We start from the raw sequence: 22,690 nt of genomic DNA on the forward strand, positions 1-22,690 counted from the left end.
TAAATTTCAATAGATCAAAGTTAGGCATATATGTGTATTAGAAAAAATTGATAAAAGCTGTTATATTTTATTCATCAGTCTTAGCTGGTTTATATAGTGAAAATACAATAATTACAATTTATTTTATCCTTAATTGAGAATAAAGAAAAATAAAGGTAGTATTAAAGACAATAATAAAATCGGAAATAATATATTTTCCAACACCCCCCCTCAAGTTGGTGCATAGATATCTATCATGCCCAACTTGTCTATCAAATACTCAAAAGTAGGCCTTGCCAAGCTTTTGGTCAGGATATCCGCAGTTTGTTGACTTGAAGTCACGAAGGGTAGACATATGATTCCCGCATCTAACTTCTCCTTTATGAAGTGTCGATCAATCTCGATATGCTTGGTTCTGTCATGTTGAATTGGATTATGAGCTATGCTAATAGCAGCTTTACTGTCAGAGTACAATTTCAATGGAAGTTTAATTTTCATCTTAAGTTCTTCTAGGACTCTAAGGATCCATAATCCTTCACAAATACCTTGAGACATAGCTCTAAACTCGGCCTCTGCACTACTCCTTGCTACAACTCCTTGTTTCTTGCTCCTCCATGTCACAAGATTACCCCAAACATAGGTACAATATCCAGATGTTGATCTTCTATCTGTGACTGAACCTGCCCAATCGGCATCGGTGAAGATAGACACATTTTTTTCACTAGTCTTCTTAAAAAATAATCCTTTTCCAGGATTTCCCTTCAAATATCTCAGTATCCTATATACTGCCTCAAGATGTTCCTCGAAAGGAGAATGCATAAACTGACTCACTACACTAACTGAGAAAGCAATATCAGGTCGGGTGTGTGACAAATAAATCAATTTCCCAACCAATCTCTGATATCTCCCGGTATCAACAGAAACATTACCTTCTCCCCAAAGTTTAGCATTCGGATCCATAGGGGTATCTGCAGGACGACATCCACTCATTCCTGTTTCTTTCAACAAGTCTATAATGTATTTCTGCTGTGAAACCACAATACCATTTTTTGATCGAGCAACCTCCATACCTAGAAAATATCTCATGAATCCCAGGTCCTTGATTTCAAAGTCTACTGCCAATTTCTCTTTTACTCTTGCCATTTCCACTGTATCGTCTCCAGTAAGGACAATATCATCAACATAAACAATCAAGACAGCAACTTTCCCATCGTGGGAGAATTTTGTGAACAAGGTGTGGTCAGCCTGTCCTTGGATGTACCCTTGTTTCTTCATGGACTGAGTGAATTTTTCAAACCAAGCTCTAGGGGACTGCTTTAATCCATACAAAGACTTATTTAGTTTGCACACATTTGATCCAAATTTGTTTTCAAAGCCAGGAGGAATGTCCATATATATTTCTTCTTCAAGATCGCCATTAAGAAAGGCATTCTTAACATCTAACTGGTGGAAAGGCCAATCCAGGTTAGCAGCAAGAGACAAAAGAATTCTGACAGTGTTCAATTTTGCAACAGGAGCAAATGTCTCTGAGTAATCTATACCATAGGTCTGAGTAAAGCCTTTAGCCACCAAGCGAGCCTTGTACCTTTCAATTGACCCATCTGAATTATACTTCACAGTAAACACCCATTTGCATCCAACTGTCTTCTTGCTATCTGGTAGTGGCGTAACACTCCAAGTTTTGTTCTTTTCTAGAGCTTTCATCTCCTCAAGTACAGCTTCCCTCCACTTTGGAATTTCTAGAGCAACCTGTACACTTTTTGGAATTTCTACACTAGACAATTTTGAAGTGAAGGCAGACATAGATGAAGACAAATTTGAATATGATATAAAATTGGACATGGGATGTTTAGTGCAAGATCTGACAGGTTTTCTAATGGCAACAGGATCATCTATATCAGGATACAAAATACGACTCTCAGAAACAGAGATAGACTTACCTTTTCTTTTGTTAGGAAATTGATCATTCCCCGGTTCAGATTCCTGGCAGTGTTGAGATGTGGACTTGTCCTTTCCTTTATGGTGCTTTTTCACAAAAACCTTTCCTTTCCAAGTCCGGTTTCCTAATTCAAATTTGTTTTGTTGAAGTGACTCATTATTTTGTGGCATTTCAATTAGATCATCATTATCATCATTTTCAGGATTCTCATTATTTTCTACAAGAGAAAATGTAGGCTCTGAGTCACAAGGTTCCTTACTCATGACAGGAGTAGGATCAGATAAAGAATCGCGGCCATTTTCTGTTGGTGCAGGTGTAAAAAACTTAGAATTTTGTGATATTGGTAAAGATAAGTTATTTAAAAAACTCATGTCCTCAATTTGAAACGAGTCTTCGTTTATCTCCCCCCCTTGAAGATGAGTGTCATCAAAAAAAGGTTTATTTTCAAAGAATGTAACATCCATAGTGACAAACATTTTCTTATTTTTTGGATCAAAACATTTATATCCTTTTTGGGTTGGGGAGTATCCAACAAAGACACATTTTATAGCACGTGGCTCAAGTTTTCCAACATTTTTATGTTCATGAACAAAGGCTGTGCAACCAAAGATTTTTAAAGTCAAATCAGTTAAAACACGAGTACTAGGAAAACATTCTTTGAAGACGTTAATAGGAGTTTGAAAATTGAGAATTTTGGAGGGCATTCTGTTAATTAAATACGCAGCTGTTAAAACAGCTTCGCCCCACAAATAATTTGGTACTTTATTTGAAAAAAGTAGAGCTCTAGCAACCTCTAGTAAATGTCTATTTTTCCTTTCGGCCACTCCATTTTGTTGAGGAGTATTAGGACATGAACTTTGATGAACAATCCCATTTTTTAGAAAAAAATCACCCAGGATAGTGTTAAAATATTCTTTTCCATTATCACTTCTAAAGATTTGGATATTTGTTTGAAATTGGTTCTGCACCATTAAAACAAAATTCTTTACAGCCTGACAAACATCTGATTTTCCCTTTAACAAGTACACCCAACATACTCTTGTATGGTCGTCTATAAATGTGATAAACCATTTTTTGAGAGAGAGTGTACTTGTACGGTTAGGGCCCCAAACATCACTGTGTATAATAGAAAAAGGCTTTGATGGTTTATAAGGTTGTATTGAAAACTGGGAACGATGATGCTTTGCAAATTCACATGCTTCACATTTAAACGAAGAAAAGTTTTTATTGTGAAATATCTTAGGAAACAAGTGTTTTAAGTAACGAAAACTAGGATGACCTAATCTTAAATGCCACATCATAATGTTGTCATCTTTATTATTCAAAACGGAAAAAGACTCAAAGCAGGAACTTATTGTTTTTGAAGGTAGTTGTGATGCAGATCCAATTTCAAGGTAGTAGAGTCCTCCACTCTCCTTAGCACTGCCAATCATCTTCCCCGAGTTCAAATCCTGAAAGACACAGTGAGATCGGAAAAAATTAGTTTGACAATTTATATCTTGGGCTAATTTACTCACGGATATTAAATTACAAGATAAATTTGGAACATGAAGGACATTTTTAAGAGTTAACATTTGAGACAACACAACTGACCCTTTACCTGCAATGGCTGAAAAAGAGCCATCTGCAATTTTTATTTTTTGATTACCTGCACATGGACTATATGAAGAGAACAAAGTAGATTCACCTGTCATGTGATCGGAGGCTCCTGAATCTACTATCCAAGTATGACTGGGACTGACACTAAGAAATGCAGAATTACCTTTTGTTGCTATAGAGCAAGAAGGGGTTGGAGACTCAAGGAGTTTGTACAGTCTGTCTAGTTCTCCGTAGTGAATGGGAACTGAGACGGAAGAGATTGCTGCCCTTTATCAGAATTACTAGCCTGAAATGCACGACCACTTTTCTTCTTCCAGTTAGGAGGTTTGCCTTTGAGCTTCCAACAAGTTTCACGTGTATGCCATTCGCGCTTGCAGTGATCACACCAAGGAACTTTGTCTGACCTTCTTCCCTCGTCAAGGTTTCTAGTAGTCAGAGCTGAACCTTCAGATTCAGAATTTCGTTGTGTCTTACCCATCATAATTCCTTGTCGTGCCTCTTCCCTTCTTATTTCTGCAAAAATTTCACGAAGAGTTGGCAATGGTACTTTTCCTAAAACTCTACCTCTTACCTCATCAAGGTCTTTATTGAGCCCAGCGAGAAACATGAATACACGATCGTTTTCTTGCCTCTTGAGAAACAAAACACTGTCTTCTGTACACCTCCACTTGTCATCATAACAGAGATCTAACTCTTGCCACAGTGTTAACAGTTCATTGTAATAAGCAGTTACACTCCTGTCACCTTGTTTCGCATGCCATAACTTTGATTTTAAACCAAAAATTTGACAGAAGTTTTGAATATCAGAGTATGTTTCCTTAACAGCTTCCCAAACATCCTTTGCAGAAGGTAAAAACATGTAAGGCTTACCTATTCCAGTTTCCATAGAGCTTAGTAGCCACGCAATAATCAAGGAGTTTTCTGACTTCCATTGTTTGTAACGAGAGTCTCCTGTTGCCGGTTCAGCTACTGCTCCTGTTAAGAAATCAATTTTTCCTTTGCTATCCAATACCAATCGAACGGTTTGAGCCCATTCATTGTAGTTATTCCCATTCATTTTAGGGATATTGACCTTGAGGGAGTATGAGGAACCCTCTCGATCATTACCGCCTATGTTGGAATCACCGTCATCAAAAACAATGTTGTTCCTGTTTCCATTGTTGTCGTCATTACTGCCACTGTTTATGACCACCGACGGTTCCTCATGTACATCGTTTCCGCGGCCACCGCCGTTTCCGCGGCCACCGTCCGAATCAGATTGTGGTTGGTCGCCATGGTTGGATCCAGTGTAGGCTTGTGATAGGGGAGGCCACATGTTGTTGTCATTCGCCATAGAAGGTTAATAGGGTATGTGAATTGGGTCAAAGAATACGTACAGGGAAATTTTATGGTAACCCCTAACCCAACAAAAATAGGTTGAGGAAAGCTTTTACGGTAACCCTTAACAGGAAAGCTTTTACGGTAACCCTTAACCCAGTGCTCTTGATACCATATTAGAAAAAATTGGTAAAAGCTGTTATATTTTATTCATCAGTCTTAGCTGGTTTATATAGTGAAAATACAATAATTACAATTTATTTTATCCTTAATTGAGAATAAAGAAAAATAAAGGTAGTATTAAAGACAATAATAAAATCGAAAATAATATATTTTCCAACAATGTGTATGTTTGCATATTGTATTGTGTATTAGAAAATAAAATGCTTGATAATGAATCTTGTTCTGTGAGCATATCATTCATGTTCTTTTTGTGTAGGAAGATCTTCTTCATTTAGAGTATGTTTATTTGAAAAATTGAACTTGACGTACACATTTTTCATCAAAGAATTTTTTTTATAGTTTGTTTGAACAAATATTTGAGAAAGCTCAAACAGAGATTCCATTATATATCTAAGTTTAAGATCCTTTAAGCAGATTTCTAAATAGCCGGTCTATCTTTGAAAATGATGAACAAGTTATAGAATTATAAATATAAGACTCTAAGTTGAAGAATTATAAACCCTTGTAAATACTCTTAAACGAATACTCTAAAACTTGGTTACCTTATTTCATGCACTTTCAGTAAATGCTCAACTCGAATAGCTACTAAGAACAATCTTCCTCATATTTTTCAAATCTGCAGTAGCTAGTATTTGATGTTCTGCAGCAAAAGTATGTTCATGTGCATTGTAACCATTAATTTATGATCCAAAAAGAGAGGAAGGGATCATATAAAGTAATGTAGCTATCAATTGCTCTCACTTTCACATTTGTAATCAATTAATGTTCTAATGTAAAGAAAACCAATGATCAATATTTGGTTTGAATAATTTCTTTAATTTTGGGTATATATGGTTTATACAATTAACTAATTCAAAATTGGAAACACTCACCCTTGAACACAAAACGCTAGGTCGTAGTAATTGGATCCAACTGTGTAAGTTTTTAAAAAATCTAAGTACGAATTGAAAAGTAACTAATAACAATAATATGATTTATTATCTGCGCGGTTAAAATGGTAATAAAATGACAAGCATGTGACTGTTTGTTACCTTATTTCAGCGAAAGTTGAAGCTATATGAACAATCTTTCTCCAATCTACGGTAGCTAGTATTTAATGTTCGTCCGCAAAAGAATCTTCACGTGCCTTGGAGTGATTAACTTATGTTCCAAAAATTAAAAAAATGAATCAAATAAAGTAAAGTAGCAGTACTTGAAGCAACCTCCTTAGTATCAAGTAAAGGTTCAATCATTGACAAACAAGTTATGAATAATTGATCATATAGAAAGATGGAGTGAAAACCAAAAATGGAAATCATAGACAAATTAAAAATATCTGCACATACTCAAGTCTTTTTAAAAATATGACGAAGTAACAAAAGAAAAACATTGATGAGATTGTTTTCTATCTCAATCAATATTTTACTGTTATATTCAGCACATACGCAAGTCTTTTTAATAATCATTTCCTTTCTTAGAAGGAGCTAGCATCTAGAGAATTTGGAGTAATACACATTGCAATTCATGTTATGCAGTAAACAAAAACTATAAAGACAATAACATTTATAGATTCGATATATGTATTAGTGACCCTTTAAAATGTTAATGTGTATATGATTATTTAAGTTGAAGTAGGATATTGCAACTAACAACATAATCCTTTCATATGATTGTTTGTTCCCTTATTTCAGCAGCAAATGTTGAAGCTGTAGGAACTTTCTTTCTCCAATCTGCAGTAGCTAGTATTTGATGTTCTTCATCAAAAGAATCTTCCATTGCCAGATTAACTTATGTTCCATAAAAAAAGAAGAATGGATGGAATAAAGTAAAGTATCAATACTTGAAGCAAAAACTCCTTAGTATCATGTAAAGGTTCAATTATTGACAAACTTTACAGCTAGCTAGAAATCCATGATTTGGGGTTTACAATTCATGTGTCCAGTAAACTAGAAAATTCTGCAAAATTCAAAGTAGCAGTAATCGGATCCAACTGTGTAAATTCATGAAAAATGGAAGAAAAAAGAAAAATCTGAACAGCAAAAATGTAAAAATAATGTTACATGCAACACTGAAATCAGATGCAAAATTGCAAACCACTTGTATTAAGAAAAATCTATCTCAAGTGTCAAGTCAACACGACACCATAGCATTTTACAAAGAAACACTAAAAAACAAGATTCACAACAGGTGCACAAAATCATGTAAATAATCTTATAATGATGCAGAGTCTTTTCTCCTTCACTCTAAATAGTTAGTTAATACAAATTATATTTGAATGTAGTTTGGCAGTAAGAATATTTTGATAGGATCACTCTAGTAATCTAGCAGAAATAGTAATAAAACAGTAGTAATGATGCTGAAAAGATGTTTGTATTACTATAAAAGGAGCTAGAGTTCATATGGGATCTAGCTCATTACAGGATTCAGCAAGAAAAATAAAGAAGAAAGCTAGAAAAAATGGAAAATGGAATAGGCTCTTCGAGAGGCCTTGGCTCTCCTAGGTAGGAATTTATCCAAATCAAGCATACTGACATGAGAACATTCTCTCTGCATATATTGAGAGATCTGATTTCTCTCTCCTATCTGCCAGCTGGCAGATCCCATGTGCACTCTAACAGAATTAGCTAGCTGTAGGAATTAGGGAATATTCTCTCCACCTCTCCTCCCACGTTTTCTGCTATACACCTTACCATATCTAACAATACCCCCTCCTTCAATATTATCCTTGTCCTCAAGGATAAATTCTGGAAACTCCTGTTTCATTTTTTCTACCAGTTCCCATGAATTTTCAAACTCTGGTAACTGCTTCCACTTGATCAGCACTTCAAACTCTCCACTTTCATTTCTCCTGGTCTCCCTAACTTCCTCAGGCACTGGTTCTAGGTGCCACTCTTCATTCATACAAGAGGATAATGGTTGGGGTTCCACATTAGGTGCCATTGCCTTCTTCAGTAATGAGACATGAAAAACTGGGTGCACCCTTGTGTCCTCTGGCAGTTTCAGCTTGTAAGCTACTGCTCCCAGTTTTTGTAGAATTTCATAAGGACCATAGAATCTGGGGCTTAACTTCTGGTTGACTCTTTTGGCCAGTTTCTTTAACTTATAGGGCTGAATTTTCAAAAACACCATATCTCCTACTTCATACTCCACCTCTCTTCTGTGCTTATTTGCCTGATTTCTCATGACATCTTGAGCTTTTAGCAACTGTTCCTGCAACTCTCTGATCATAACATTTCTTTCAGCTGTCAACTTATTTACCTCATCTACTGTTGAAACTTGGGCATCTCCCCTTACTAACACTGGTGGAGTCCTCCCATATAAGGCCTCAAAAGGTGTGGTTTTCAAGGATGCGTGGTAATTTGTATTATACCAATATTCTGCCCAGGCCAGCCATTTAGGCCATTGTTTTGGTTTGAGTCCAGTCACACACCTTAAATAGGTTTCTAAACACCTATTGACCACCTCAGTTTGCCCATCAGACTGAGGATGGTAAGCACTGCTGTATTTTAATCTAGTACCTGCTTGTTTAAACAACTCAGACCAGAAATTGCTTAGAAACACCTTGTCCCTGTCAGACACTATAGAACTAGGGAATCCATGCAGCCTTACTATCTCCTGAATGAACAGTTCAGCAATGTTTTTAGCAGTGTATGGATGACTTACAGGGAGAAAGTGAGCATACTTTGTCAACCTATCTACTACCACCATCACAGTGTCCACTCCTTGGACCTTGGGCAACCCTCCTATGAAATCCATGGAAATGTCACTCCATGTCTGTGTTGGTATAGGTAGAGGTTGTAATAACCCTCCTGGACTCAAAGTTTGATACTTGTTTCTTTGGCAAACTTCACAAGCCTTGACATACTCTTGTATTCTTTTTCTCATCCCCTCCCAATACACCACACCAGCAATTTTTTTGTAAGTCCTGAGGTACCCTGAATGCCCTCCAACAGCTGTGTCATGAAACTCATGCAGAATCCAAGAAATTCTGGGTGAATTTTTTGGAATTACAATTCTGCCTTCATGATACAGTCTCCCTCCTTTAAGCTGGAACCCCTCTTGGCTGCAAGGATCAGCTAATAAGGCTTGCACCACCAATTTCAACCTATCATCACTTTGTACTTCCTCCTCTAAACCTTCCCAAGCCTCACATTGAATAGTAGTGATGTGCACATACTGCATCTGTCTTGACAAAGAATCAGCTGCATTGTTCTCCTTTCCTGGCTTGTATTTTACTTCGAAATCAAAACCTAACAGTTTTGAAATCCACTTCTGTTGTTCTTCTCCCATTGTTTTCTGTTCAGTGAGGAACTTTAAACTTTTCTGGTCTGTATGAACTTTGAAATGTCTCCCTAGTAAATAGGGTCTCCACTTTTGAATTGAGACTACAATAGCCATGAGCTCCCTCTCATAAACTGACTTCTGCTGAGCTCTGCCAGACAAGGTCTGACTCATATATGAAATAGGCCTCCCTTCTTGCATCAAGACAGCACCTATCCCCTTACCTGATGCATCAGTTTCCAAGATAAACTCCTTGTCAAAGTCTGGCATAGCTAGTACTGGTATGGTAGTCATTGCTTCTTTAAGCTTCTCAAAAGCTTCTTGAGCCTCCCTACTCCATAAAAAACTATCCTTCTTAAGTAATTGGGTTAGAGGCCAAGCAATTTTCCCATAATTCTTCACAAATTTCCTGTAATATCCAGTGATGCCCAGAAATCCTCTCAACCCTTTTAGCTCTTTAGGAATGGGCCATTTCATCATGTCCTCAATTTTCTTAGGATCAGCTGCTACACCTCTTCCAGAAATGATGTGCCCAAGATACTCAACCTCCCCCTGTGCAAAATAACACTTCTTCTTATTTGCAAACAACTTGTGGTCTCTTAATACTTTCAGAATTTCTGTCAAATGTTGCTTGTGCTCCTCCCTCCCTTTACTGTAAACCAGTATGTCATCAAAGAAAACTAAGCAAAATTTTCTTAAATAAGGCCTCAACACTTCATTCATTAATGCTTGAAAAGTTGAGGGAGCATTGGTTAGTCCAAAAGGCATAACCAAATACTCATAGTGACCCTCATGAGTCCTGAAAGCTGTCTTGGCTACATCATCTTCCCTCATCCTGATTTGGTGGTAACCAGATTTTAAATCTAGTTTAGAAAATATCACTGCCCCTCCTAACTCATCCAATAACTCTTCAATCACTGGTATAGGAAATTTATTTGGTATGGTGACCTTGTTTAAGGCCCTGTAATCAGTGCAAAATCTCCAGCCTCCATCTTTTTTCTTGACCAATAAAACTGGGCTTGAAAAAGGGCTGGTACTATGTCTTGTGATCCCTGCCTGCAACATTTCCTTCACAATCTTCTCTATCTCATTCTTTTGGTAAAAGGGATATCTATAAGGTCTGATGTTAGGAATATCAGCACCTAATTTGAGGGGTATAGCATGATCCTGTTCTCTGGGGGGTGGTAATCCTGTTGGTAAATTAAACACATCCTCAAATTGTTTGAGTAGCTCTTCCCATTCCACCAGTTTAGCTGTGACATCAACTGGTGTGGTTTCACTTGAGTGCAGGTAGAACCCTACTCCATCATCTGTCAGAGCTTTTAACATAGCTTTCCATGAAGCTTGTCTAGTACACAAGGCAGGGTCACCTTGTATGCTGTACCTCTGATCTCCTTTCTCCCATTTCAGACACAATTCACCAAAATTTGCTTCAATGTCTCCTAAACTGGCCAGCCAATCCATACCTAGTACCATGCCAGTCTCACCTAAATCCATCAAAAAGAAATGTTGTTGAAATTCAATGTCTTGCAGCTGGAATTTCAACCTTGCACAGACCCCTTGATTTCTTACTTTTTCACCATTTCCTACTTCAATCACATAAACTGGAGTTTCACTCACATCCAACCCTAAGGTTGACACCAACTTAGAATCAATAAAGTTACTTGTTGCTCCTGAATCAATCAAAGTCAGCACCCTCTTTTCATTCACAGTCACCCAAACCTTAAATGATTTGTTTGAAGTAAATCCCTCCTTACTTTGCAAAGACAATTGCAAAGTTTTCAATTCTTCTTTCTCTGCCTCCTCACTTTCTGATTCCTTGTCTGGTTCTGCTTCTTCAGCTTCCCCCCCACTACTTTCTTCACAAAGTTTCAAGACCATATTCTTGAATTTGCAAGTATGGTCCCTGTTCCACTTATCTCCACATTTGAAACATAACCCCTTTTTACTCCTCTCTTCCAGCTCTGCAGGATCTAATCTTCTTCCCCTAGTTCTGTCATGGTATCCTGTTCCCCCTCTTTCACTCTCCTTCTTAGGGTTACTCATATCTCCAGGATCTTTGAACTTATAAGTCCCCCCTCTATCTTTCCAGCCAATACTCCTTCTTCCTGCCACCTCATTCTTTTCTTCAATCAACAATGCTCGATCCATTATCTCTGTCAAATCCTGACTATCATATAACTTCAATTCAGCCTGGATTTCTTCTTTCAAACCATTTAAGAAAATGGAGTCCAACATCCCTCTTTCTTCTCTTCTTAAAGGAGCTACCAATAATTCAAACTTATCCCTGTATTCCTTCACCGTCGTCTTCTGTTTGTGGCTCAACAAGGGTCCTAATGGGTTATTCAGCAACCCCAGTTGAAACCTACGAATCACAGCTAATTTGAACTCCTCCCAAGTCCTCAATGGTGCTTGTTCTTCCCACCATTGAAACCAGTTTAGAGCTCGATCTTCCATCGCCAAAACCACAGCGTCCACCTTCTCTTGTGTACGAATTTCGTAAATGCGAAAATATCGCTCAACTCGCACCAACCACCCATACGCGTCTTCTCCTTTAAACACCGGAATCTCCAATCGTCTTCTCCCTCCAAAGATTCCTCCTCTCCTATCGTCGTTCCCGTGACGGTGTCGTGGTCTCGATCTTATTGACGCTGAACTAAGATCGCTACCCTCGTCATCGTCTCCATCCCCGTCTCCATTACGCCGGTGACGTCGTGGTCGTCTCTCCTGCACGATCTGTCGTATTTGATCAACCGTGATTTGTGGTCTCGCTTGTTGATCTAATACTAGCTGACGAATCTGTTCCATGGATGCTTCCATGTTACCCATCCACTGCTCAATCAATTCTACACGTTTTTCCATGATGCTTCTCGTAATTACCATACACAAGGTAAACGAAACCAAGGCTCTAGATACCAAAATGATAGGATCACTCTAGTAATCTAGCAGAAATAGTAATAAAACAGTAGTAATGATGCTGAAAAGATGTCTGTATTACTATAAAAGGAGCTAGAGTTCATATGGGATCTAGCTCATTACAGGATTCAGCAAGAAAAATAAAGAAGAAAGCTAGAAAAAATGGAAAATGGAATAGGCTCTTCGAGAGGCCTTGGCTCTCCTAGGTAGGAATTTATCCAAATCAAGCATACTGACATGAGAACATTCTCTCTGCATATATTGAGAGATCTGATTTCTCTCTCCTATCTGCCAGCTGACAGATCTCATGTGCACTCTCATGTGCACTCTAACAGAATTAGCTAGCTGTAGGAATTAGGGAATATTCTCTCCACCTTTCCTCCCACGTTTTCTGCTATACACCTTACCATATCTAACATATTTTAACTACTGGACATGTGTAATGAGGATTTTAACTTGTATATAACAGCCAGACATTATTGAAATCTTGGTTTTTCTAGAAAATAACCAGCACATATATTTATGAATATTTAAATCTAGGTCAACAACTTAGAAGCATACTCATGCAGTTTGGTATGGCATTGATATGATATGACCTCTGTTGAAATACAAGAGACTAAGAGACATTTGAATAAACCGTGTGTTTTAAAAAGCACTACGGAGACTTTATTATATAGAGAGAGATTACAACTAATTACATAATATAGTCGATGTGAGACTATTCGATATACAAATATTCTTAACACTATATTTACAAATATCAACACTCCCATCAAACTTGAGCATATAAGTCAAATGCACCAAACTTGTTACATATATAATTAGTTCTGGGGCTTCGCAGGAATTTTGTAAACACGTCTGTCAATTGATCATTAGAGTTGACAAAGTTTTTGACGATGTCACCTGATTCGATTTTCTCTCTGACAAAGTGACAGTCTATCTCAATGTGTTTGGTCCTTTCATGGAAGACTAGATTTGAAACAATGTGCAATGCAGCTTGATTATCACAAATAAGTGTCATTGGTCTTGCTTATTCAATTCGAAGTTCCTTGAGCAACTGTTTTAACCAAATAAGTTCACATGTTGCCATTGTCATGGCCCTATACTCTGCCTCAGCGCTTGATCTTGCAACTACGTTTTGTTTCTTACTTTTCCAGAATATAAGGTTTCCTCCAACAAGTACACAATACCCAGAGGTGGATCGTCTATCAATGGGTGACCCTGCCCAATCAACATCGGAGTATCCAACTATCTTAGTATGTCCTTTATTTTCATACACTAGACCTTTTCCTGGAGCACATTTGATATATCTCAGAATTCAGATAACAGCATCCATGTGTTCCTGACAAGGGGAGTTTAAGAACTGACTTACCACACTAACTGCAAAAGAAATGTCTGGACGAGTGACTGTGAGATAATTCAACTTTCCAACCAATCTTCTATACCTTCCTGAGTCTGATAAAGGCTCCCCTTGATTGGGTACTAGTTTGACACTTGGATCCATAGGAGTATCAATTGGTTTAGCATTCAACAAACTTGTTTCTTCCAAAATATCCATAGCATATTTCTGCTGAGAAATCACCAAACCATCTTTAGATTGGGCTACCTCAATACCCAAGAAATAGTGAAGTTTACCAAAATCTTTTGTCTGAAATTGATTCGAGAGATGTTGCTTTAACTGGAGTATACCCTGCTGATCACTACCAGTTATGACAATATCATCTACATACACAATAAGATAAATACACCCTTGGGCTGGGTGACAATAAAAAACAGAATGGTCAGCTTCACTACGGACCATACTAAACTGTTGTACTACAAATCTGCCAAACCAAGCTCTCGGAGATTGCTTAAGACCATAAAGAGACCTGTGTAACCTACACACCATATTCAATGACTCCCCTTGAGCAACAAATCCAGGTGGTTGCTCCATATATACTTCCTCTTCAAGATCACCATGTAAAAAAACATTTTTGATGTCAAGTTGATGAAGAGACCAATGTCGAATGGCTGCAATGGCTAGAAGAAGTCTAACAGATGCCATCTTGGCTACAGGCGAGAAGGTATCACTATAATCTAATCCAAAAATCTGAGTGTATCATTTCGCTACCAAGCGAGCTTTAAATCGATCAATCTTACCATCTGGACCAACCTTCACTGTATAAAGCCAACGACAACCTACTAAAGATTTCTCATGGGGTAGAGGAACCAGTTCCCAAGTACTACTGCTTTGAAGAGCACACATTTCATTAATCATTGCTTGCCTCCACTCAGGGTGAGATATGCTTCACCTGGAATTTTAGGAATAGAAATAGAAGACAAAGAAGTATACTGCAAAGGGGAAAGACGATGATAAAATAAATCAATATAATATGGAGAAGAATTCTGTGTTTGACGTATACCTTTTCGAAGGACAATCGGAAGATCGGACTCAGGTTGCGGGATCAGATCCGGTGATGTCAGAGGCATCGGAGGAGAGTCTGCAATGACCTCAGGGACAGGGACGACCTCAGAGACAAGGACGACATGCGTTGGGTGACGACGCTGATATGTTTGAAGTGGTTGAGAAGTGGGGGGGGGGGGGGGGGGGGGGGGGGTGACAGGAGCCCTAGACTGATAGGGGATAATGGTAGGCGGGACATTAATAACTGCCAAAAAGGTGTGCGGGTACTTTCTTGAATGGGTTCTGGAGTTACGTGTCTGGACTCGAAATATGGAACCGACTCGAAAAAGGTAACATCGGCCGATACTAGGTATCGTTGTAGAGTATGTGAATATCAACGATAACCTTTTTGGGATCGATGATAACCAAGAAAGACACACTTTAGTAATCGAGCTGATAGTTTATCAAGACCAGGAGAGAGATTGTGTACAAAACATGTGGACCCAAAGACTCGGGGAGGAATTGGGTGAAGTGGGGAATTGCGAAAAAGGATTGAATGAAGGATTTTATTGTTAAGGATAGATGAGGGCATGCGATTTATAAGGTAACATGTCGTTAGCACAGCATCCCTCCAAAGTCGAAGTGGAACATTACCATGGAGAAGTAGGGTCCGAGTGGTTTCTACAAGATGCCAATTTTTGCGTTCGGCTAACCCGTTTTGTTGAGGTGTGTGAGGGCAAGATGTTTGATGATGAATACCATTGTGTGACATAAAATTCTGAAACGTTAGGATAAATATTCACGGGCATTGTCACTTCTTAAGGTACGGATAGACACACCGAATTGAGCTCTTATTTCTTGATAGAATTGTTCAAAAATAGAAAATAATTCAGATTTATTCTTCATTAAAAATAACCACGTGCAACCATGAAAAATCATCAATAAAGGTGACAAAATACCTAGACTCAAGAGTAGAGACAGTACGCGAGGGACCCCAAACATCGGTGTGAACTAAAACAAAAGGGGATGAAGCTCGTTTATTGACTCGATTGGAAAACTGACCACGAGTGTGTTTCCCTAGTTGACACGACTCACAATGTAAATTAGATACTTTCGATAAATTTGGCACCAACTTATGTAGTTTGGAAAGACTGGGATAACCTAATTGAGCATGGATAGTGAGTGGAGAATCTTTGGCCGAGAATGTCTGAGATGACACGGAGAGGTAATAAAGGCCTTGAGACTCGCATCCGACACCAATCGTCCGTCCCGAACTCCGATCCTGCAGAGTAACATTATTGTTACTGAAGGTGACACTACAATCAAGAGAACGGGTTAAACGACTGACTGAAAGTATATTAAATGGACAATTAGGTACATAGAGGACATAAGTAACCGAGAGAGAAGGTAGAATTTGAACAGTACCAATCCCTTCGGATCGGGTTTGAGAACCATTGACAGAAGTTATAGTAGGTAAGAAACCGGATGTAGAGTGGGAAGAGAAAAGATTTTTATTACCGGTAACATGATCAGACGCACCAGAATCAAGGACCCAAGATCCAAGAGAAGATGATTGAGAGAGACAAGCAGATGAATTACTAGTGTGTGCTACCGAAGCAGTAGAATCTAAGTTCTGATAATTTTGATACCACCTGAGGAAATTATCGTAGTTTGGCGTAAAGTTATGAGGAGTAGCCATGAGTATCGAATCTGAAACAGTTGCCATATGGAGAGTGGAGTGGTGGGAAAATTGCCGGGATCGACCGTCGGACGTGTTGTCACGTGGGGAGGTTTTTGCCGATGAAAAGTGGGGAACGGCTGGATCAGAAGAGGCGCTTCTGCTGGTAGGTTACCGGAGAATTTTGAAAAGTGAGAAGCAAACCGGAGTGATGATACGGTTTGCAAAAAAAAAAATCTCACTGGAAGACAGTGGGTCAACCTGGTAAAGCACGGCGAGAAAGAATTGCCTCTTAGCAAGCTCTAGATACCATGTTGAAATACAAGAAACTAAGAGACATTTGAATAAACCGTGTGTTTTGAAAAATACTACGGAGACTTTATTATATATAGAGAGATTACAACTAATTACATGATATAGTCGATGTGAGACTATTCGATATACAAATATTCTTAACACTATATTTACAAATATCAAAAACCTCTGATGTATTTATTAATCAATATGCTAACACATTTTTTTTATAGATTGGATCACCAAAGAAACATAACATAAAAGAAAAATGGATCAATGTAATTTAAAAAAAGATGAATGAGTGATGCTTTAAGTTTCCTATCATGATCAATGTGATTTTCAAATGTGCAGTAGCTAGTATTTGATGTTCTGCAGCAAAAGTATTTTCCTGTGCATTGTAACGATTAATTTATGATCCAAAAAGAGAGGAAGGGATCATATAAAGTAAAGTAGCTATCAATTGCTCTCACTTTCACATTTGTAATCAATTAATGTTCAAATATAAATAAAACCAATGATCAATATTTGGTTTGAATAATTTCTTTAATTTTGGGTATATATGGTTTATACAATTAACAAATTCAAAATTGGAAACACTCACCCCTGAATACAATTCATGTATAAGGTTAAGTTAGAAGGTTCACAAAATGCTAGATCGTAGTATGTGGACCCAACTGTGTAAGTTTTTGAAAAACCTAAGAATTAATTGAAAAGAGTAACTAATAAATGATAATATGATTTATGCGGTTAAAATGGTAATAAAAAGACAAGCATGGGACTGTTTGTTACCTTATTTCAGCAAAAGTTGAAGCTGTATGAACACTCTTTCTCCAATCTGCAGTAGCTAGTATTTAATATTCGTCAGCAAAAGAATCTTCATGTGCCTTGTAGTGATTAACTTATGTTCCAAAAATAAAAGAATGAATCAAACAAAGTAAAGTGGCAGTACTTGAAGCAACCTCCTTAGTATCAAGTAAAGCTTCAATCATTGACAAACAAGTTATGAATAATTGATCATATAGAAAAATGGAGTGAAAACCGAAAATGGAAAATGGAAATCATATAGGGCTGCAATGAGGTAAGCCAAAGTGCCGCAATTAAGACGACTAGGGACGGACCGCAATTAAGGCGGAAAGTCCAACACACCCTCTCACGCCCGGGCCTCAATGAACCCAAAGCATGGACGATGCGGGAAGCCCAACAATTGATCTAGAATAGGCTCTGATACCATCTCAGAATTTTGGGTTGGACCTAACTCATCCCTACAAACCGGCTTGTAAGGTGAGGATTGCCCCCATTTATAAACACAACACAGACCATATCTCTAAGCAATGTGGGACTAAATCCTCCCCTTCAAAGCTAACACAATGAAGGTGTTAGGGGTTGCAATGAGGCAAGGCAAAGTGCTGCAATTAAGGCGACTAGGGACGGACCGCAATTAAGGCGGAAAGTCCAACATATACAAATTAAAAATATGAGAAAGTAACAAAAGAAAAACATTGATGAGATTGTTTACTACCTCAATCAATGTTTTACTGTTATAGCAGCACATACTCAAGTCTTTCTAATAATCTTTTCCTTTCTTGGAAACAGCTAGCATCAAGAGAATTTGGAGTAATACACATTGCAATTCATGTTATGCAGTACACAAAAACTATAAAGACATTAACATTTATAGATAAATATATGTATTAGTGACCCTTTAAAATTTTAATGTGTATATGATTATTTAAATTGAAGTAGGATATTGCAACTAATAATATAATCCTTTCATATGATTGTTTGTTACCTTATTTCAGCAGCAAATGTTGAAGCTGTAAGAACCACCTTTCTTCAATCTGCAGTAGCTAGTATTTGATGTTCTTCATCAAAAGAATCTTCCATTGCCTTGTAGTGATGAATTTATGTTCCATAAAAAAAGAAGAATGGATGGAATAAAGTAAAGTATCAGTACTTGAAGCAAAATCCTTAGTATCAAGTAAAGGTTCAATTATTGACAAACTTTACAGCTAGCTAGAAATCCATGGTTTGGGGTTTACAATTCAAGTATCTGGTAAACTAGAAGATTCTACAAAATTCAAAATAGCACTAATCGGATACAACTGTGTAAATTCATGAAAAATGGAAGAATAAAGAAAAATCTAAAGAGCAAAAATGTAAAAATAATGGTGAACACACAACACTGAAATCAGATGCAAATTTGCAAACCACTTGGATTAAGAAAAATCTATCTCAAGTGTCAACACGTCACAATAGCATTTTACAAACAAACACTAGGAAAGCAATATCCACAACAGGTGCACAAAACTCTGTAAATAATCTTATAATGATGCAGAGTCTTTTTTTATCCTTCATTCTAAATATTTGAATGTAGTTTGGAAGTAAGAATATTTAAAATACTGGACATGTTGAATGAAGATTTTAACTTGTATATAACAGTCATATAACAGTCAGGCATTATTTAAATCTTGGTTTTTCTAGAAAATAACCAGCACACATATTTATGAATATTTAAATCGAGGTCAACATCTTAGAAGCATACTCATGCATTTTGGTATGACATTGATATGATATGACCTCTGATTATTTATTGATCAATATGCCAACGCAATTTTTTTATAGATTGGATCACCAAAGAAACATAACATAAAAGAAAAATGGGTCAATGTAATTTTAAAAAAGATGAATGAGTATGCTTTAAGTTTCCTATCATGATCAACTTGTCTTTTAAGCTTGTCAACCGGAGTCAACTTGTCTAGAGACAAACTTACCAGACTCATTTCGCTCGAGTGAAATCATTTTTTGAAGTAACTGCATTCCAGTAGAGTTAGAGACATCAGAAGTCTTTGCTTCTTCACTACTTATAGAGAAAATCAGCAGAGAATTGTGGCAACAATATCTTCAAATATTCATTAATCCTTAAGGAATATTTCCCAAGCCAATGTTCTGTAAGCATGCTGGACAACTGTCTTTCTCTATTACTGAGAGCTAGCTTATAAGCATCCCCAAGATCAAGGAAATTTGGATTTTGTCGAGCAATATCACTAAAAACAAGGATTGATTCGAAAGATACTTGAGATGCTATTACCTTATTGCCTGATTTGGTGTTTTCTTCACTGTCCATGGTGAGTCCTTGCTTAGACACTAGCTACTGTCCATCCGTTCTAAAATCATATATACAAGAAACAATAGCAATATGATTTTTTTTCAACTAAAAAAATGGAGATAAGGTTTGTTAAATGAGAATAAAGAGGATTGAGGAACATCATTGAAGGGAGTAGCCTCAGTTTAAGAGAGAGAAACAGCACTTGTTTCATTCTGCTGGCAGTCAAGTTGTGGGAAGGGAGTAGACTTCAGTGGCAGGCCTTTGGTGTTCAAAGTTCCCCTGAGACTTTGAACCAATCAACATCGATCACCACATAGTTTTTGTGGGCTCAAAAGGCATAGATCTCATGATCTCAAAAGCTTCTTGCAATTGACGAGCACGTGCCAAGAGATCAACATAATGTTTCACATTGGGAAAAAATCCATAATTTCCATCAACCAACATACTAAATACCAATCGACCCTTATGCACGCCGAAAGAACCGCAACCAAAGTCACTTCATCTGCTCTAACTCCATCCTATTAAACCACAAAATAGCCTCCTCGCCACTCCTGGCCCTTTAATATTCCAAGTAAACACATGCTTTTCCTTTATATAAGCAAAAACTCACACTTGACATTCATATCAATCAACACAGTCCCGAAAATCACATCCAATTCCCATCCTTTCCTGCTTATCATATCATGTATACATATCCCCATTTCAATAGCACCCGAGCTAGCACAAGCAGCCAAAGCATTCACCATTGTTAGCTTATTCGGAACCACACCTGCATACTGCATCTGTTCAAACACAAGCAATGCTTCATCATACATCTCACCAAAGCCATAGCCCATGGTCAGAACAGTCCGAGACACAACATCCGGGTGAGGCATTTCATCAAACAGTTGTCACACGAAGCGTTTACATGAAGAAGAGAGTTATCAACGTAAAGATCGTTAACATGGTTTCAGCTTGTGGATGGTAATCGGATTCAGGTGTGGAAGAATAAACAAATAATACCTTCAATGAAAAATGTAATGTGAGGAGAAGATGCTACGCGTTATGGGTTGATTCTTCCCATTATTTTCCTTCTTTTTTTTTAAGTAAAGTGGTGGCTTGAATTACTCTTTAAACATTAAAATGTGGCGGTTAAATCTAGGTCACTCTAAGCAACTCCCAATTGAATTGGTTTATCGACAATTTCATTAACATTTCTAGAAACAAATATTATTCCAAGTAAGTTTTAGTAAATTAAATAATATTTATATCATTAACAAATTTCTAGATTGTTTTAGAAAAATATTTTTTTTTATAGTATAACATTAATTATTTTCTTCTTTATTGTCTTCTAAACTAATAGTATTTAATTACTTTCCATCTATTCAACTTTATAATTAATAATATAACTTAAATAGAGAATTCGTTTGTAAAGTTGGCGATATTTTATTTTTTTTTCCAATATTTTTTTTGTTAAATAACTTTTAAATATTAAATTTTATTTGATTTTTATTTTTGACGTCTAAATTCTATTAAAAAAAGAATTTAATTGAAATACACTGATCGTGTAAAACGATTTTACACCGTCAGTTAATCATAAACGTCGAATATTAAAAGAAGTTTGACTTTTATTTTAAAAATCTATAAAGTAATACAAACAGATGATGTTGATGAATCGATGGTGTAAAACTTTTTACATTGACAGTGTATAGTAATTAATCTCTTAAAAAAAAGGTAACGTGGCAAATGATTATGACAAGACTTAATTTTTTTAAGTTCCAATTGTTGATATGACTTTGCTTTATTGTTTTCCCCAAAAATTCTCTAAATAGTCTTTCATATATAATCCTTATAATTAGGGTTGAAAGAATTTGAATCTCAAAGGGAGGCGACTGTGGTAAACGAAGGGAATTTGTGATTGAGATAGAAGAAAACATCATTCCAATGAGATAGACGATTAAGGAAGACGAAAGGAACACAGGTTTCATCCATTATCCATGTTTACCATTTATTTGACAATGGTAGACGAATGGAACTTGTGATTGAGGTAAAGTTGGTTTCTTTCATCTTTTTGGTGTTTGTTCTTGAAAATCATCAGTGAATTTTTTAGGGATGAGTTTTAATTTGAATTTTCATTATAGGTTAGATGTATTAGGAACTGTGTGTTTTGTTACAAAAGGGGACGTGAACATGCAGTAGATGACTATGATCCTAATAAGTGGAGCTTATATGAAGCTACTAGTATATTGAAAGAGATTAGTGATCTTGATCATTCAAAATATAGGTTATGGTGATATGAAAATGACGAGAGAAAATACAAGAGAATGGTCAATGATAAAGATGTTCATAAAATTTATAAATATGCCATTGAAATGAAATGTGTACTGCACTTATATGTTGATCATAATTGATAAAGAATGTGATGAAAATGGCAAAAAAGGTAGGGCAAAATATGTTGCAAAGAAGCACAAGCACACTCCAAAAAATGTTTTGAATGATGTTGATAATATAGGTTCATCTAGTTGAGTGGATAATGAGATGGAGACTAACTATGCTAGTGATGAGCTTAGTAGCAGTGACCTTGATGAAATTGAAGTCATTGTTGCTATCAATTTAGTTTTGATGATTTGTCAATTTGTGCGTATGCGTTATTTGAGTTAATCCGGCAGTCTCTGAGCTCCAAGCTTTCCCTTCCTTCAACCTTCGTTCTTTGGCTTTTTTGCCCTTTTTCCTTTTCTGCCTCTTTTCCCTTTTCACGTGAAAATAACCTTTTTACCAAAAATGGGATTATTCTAAATTCCAACTTATATACTTTCTGAATAATAATAATAATCCAAAAATAATAATAATAATAAAATTTCCAATTATTTTAATTAAATTAATAAATAAATTATTAACTTAATTTAAACAATTATTTTATTATTATCGGGGTGTTACAGTGTTGGCATGCATTGGTGCAGACTAGGTGGGAGTTGTCTTGTCTTGGGGAAGACTTGGTGGAATCTGATGATGCAAAACTTGGACACGTGGAAGGCATGCGTGGGAATATTGTTTAAA

General features: G+C 36.8%; 2 protein-coding genes across 4 annotated transcripts in view; both read right to left on the reverse strand.

Annotated features, from left to right (window-relative positions):
- LOC127084543 (uncharacterized) overlaps positions 1–18,370 on the reverse strand; it is a 56,238-nt gene extending 37,868 nt beyond the window's left edge. The window contains exons 1-2 of one of the 2 annotated variants that reach the window (XM_051025021.1): positions 18,338–18,370; positions 6,049–6,157 (exon numbers count right to left, since the gene is read on the reverse strand). The gene's annotated coding sequence lies outside the window, so the exon portion shown is untranslated. Of the gene's footprint in view, positions 1–5,559; positions 5,773–6,048; positions 6,158–18,337 lie in introns of those variants that run through there. The other variant, XM_051025023.1, reaches the window with a different exon arrangement.
- The window catches only part of LOC127084545 (uncharacterized), an 81,224-nt gene that overhangs the window by 8,431 nt on the left and 50,103 nt on the right, over positions 1–22,690 (reverse strand). The window lies entirely within an intron of this gene.

Source organism: Lathyrus oleraceus, chromosome 5 (genome assembly GCF_024323335.1).
Source record: "Lathyrus oleraceus cultivar Zhongwan6 chromosome 5, CAAS_Psat_ZW6_1.0, whole genome shotgun sequence".
Lineage (NCBI taxonomy): Eukaryota > Viridiplantae > Streptophyta > Magnoliopsida > Fabales > Fabaceae > Lathyrus > Lathyrus oleraceus.